Genomic DNA, 2,517 nt, shown 5'->3' on the forward strand with positions numbered 1-2,517 from the left:
ATAGCCAATGGTCACAGAGCATTGGCCGAGGTACAGAGAGTAAAGGAGATGCACAGATTTATCCTGAACTGAGCCTGTCCCACGAATAACAAATAGAAAATGAGGTAAAATGTTACCAGATTACTCTCAGCCTGAATAAGGCACTTCTCCAGGGCGTTTTAAAAAGTTACCTAGCTTAAGGCTAGACTGGACAACTTAAAGGAAGGAACCAGGAATCAGAAGACACGCTTTCACATCTGTAGTCAAGACAGTTTTAAATCACAAGATTTTCCACCTTGGCCAAAGGAAGCAGTGCCACGAGGTGACGAGGATAAACCGGGATGCTGGAACAATGCCGCCCAGGGTGTCACTGTAGGCATAAAACGACACAGCAGACGGAAGGAGCTTGAAAGCCTTAAAATGTCACAAAAGTGTTATTAAAACAGCCGCAGGATTTTAAGCTTCTCAGACCGGGGATCATACTCTGTCCATTTTCCTAACCTGCATCAGACCTGTTACAACTGTGAAGTGAGTGAAAGTTGCTCAGTCAGCGCGACTCTTTCATGACCCCATGGACTGTAGCCTGCCAGACTCCTCTGTCCATGGGATGATTCTTCAGGCCAGAATCCTGGAGTGGGTAGCCATTCCCTTCTCCAGGGGATCCCAACCCAGGGATTGAACATGGGTCTCCTGCATTGTAGGCAGATTCTTCACTGTCTGAGCCACCAGGCAAGCTACTATATATATATGCGTGTATGTGTATGTATATCATATACATAGTAACAAGAGATTCATTGGTGAAAGGCAGAGGAAATATACAATTGACACTCCACCCTCAGGTTCAACCAACCTCGATGGGAAATAACTATTTTTAATTCCAGAAAGTTCCAAAGAGCAAAACTTGAATGTGCCACACACCTCAGCAATTACTGACATAACACCGACATTGTATTTACAACTATTTGCATAGCAGTAACAGTGTATTAGGTGGTATAAGTTTTCTGGAGATGATTTAAAGTATATGGGAGGATGAGCATGGCTGCATTTTATCTAAGGGACTTGAGCGTCTGCGGATTTGGGTACCTGTAGGGGGTGGGGCAGGGGAAGGGTCCTGGAACCAATTCCTTGCAGATAACAAGTGACAGCTGTATGCATAAGTGAGATCAGACAAGATTCCAGTTTCTTCTCTTGATCTGGCAGGATCTGAAATCTTTTTTGTTCCCTGTATTACTTAAATCTGGGCTTCCCTGGTGGCTCAGTGGTAAAGAATCCTCCTGCCAGTGCAAGAGACATGGGTTTAATCCCTGGGTCGGGAAGATCCCCTGGAGAAGGAAGTGGCAATCCACTCCAGTATTCTTGCCTGGATAATTCAATGGACAGAGGAGCCCGGTGGGCTATAATCCATGGGGCTGCAAAGAGTCGGACACGACCGAGGAACTGAACAACACAGATGGAGTAGTTGTTAAAGCCACAGCCTTTCATCTTAGCCACCAGCCACATTGCCTCCGGATGAATGAACTCTGCTTTCCAGGTACTACTTAGCAAAATGTTTCACACCTAATACGTTCTCAAGATAGATTTGCTGATAGACTGGATAAACAAAATCTGATGTTTTGTAATGATAATTTGTCTGAACTTGCAAAATGACCTGAAATGCCGAATTTTACAGCAAGATACTAGTGGACATATGGCTTATAAGAGCTAACGGGTGCTGTCAGAATTTAAGGGGAGGGATGCTCTTGGATGGCTTCCCTGATGGCTTCCCACTGCCAGTGCAGAAGACACAGGAGACTTGGGTTCAATCCCCTGGAGGAGGAAACGGCAACCCAGCCCAGTGTTCTTGTCTGGGAAATCCCATGGGCAGAGGAGTCTGGTGTGCTACAGTCCGTGGGGTCACACAGAGTTGGACATGACTGAGCAAATAAGACTCTTGGACGAGACAAGAGGATGTGATCAAAGACAGCTGGGCAGAGATGACCTCGAACCTTCAATGAAAAGTAGAATTTGGAAAAATGAAGGCTTTGGTGGGGGCTAGATAAGGCTGAAGACAGAGAACAGCAGAAGTTAACACACTGAAACCTGTAAATTCATGTCCCAAGTTAAGACAAGTAATCCTGTGTTGACCAGATTGTTTAAACAAAGGAAGCTTGGAGTAGATGAGGGGGAGATAAAGCTGAACAGGTACGGTTGCGCCATATGGGGAAGAGCGCTGAAAGCCACGCTGAATCTATTTGGGGATTTCTAGAATTTCTGCCAGTCCTCATAATACACAGTCATACTTTGATACAGTTAAAAAAAAAAAAAAGGACTAAAAAATATTATGTAACCACAACTCACCAGCCAGTCCCCTAAACCATCTCCCATGTGGGGGTGCCCGAATATACTTAATTATATATCATATTACATTGCTATTGTTTAGTCGCTAAGTCATGTCCAACTCTTTGCTACCCCATGGACTGTAGCCCTCCAGACTCCTCTGTCCATGGGATTCTCCAGGCAAGAATACTGGAGTGGGTTGCCATTTCCTTCTCCAGGGTT

Source organism: Bison bison, unplaced genomic scaffold, assembly GCF_000754665.1.
Source record: "Bison bison bison isolate TAMUID 2011002044 unplaced genomic scaffold, Bison_UMD1.0 scf7180017864371, whole genome shotgun sequence".
NCBI classification, from domain to species: Eukaryota; Metazoa; Chordata; class Mammalia; order Artiodactyla; family Bovidae; genus Bison; species Bison bison.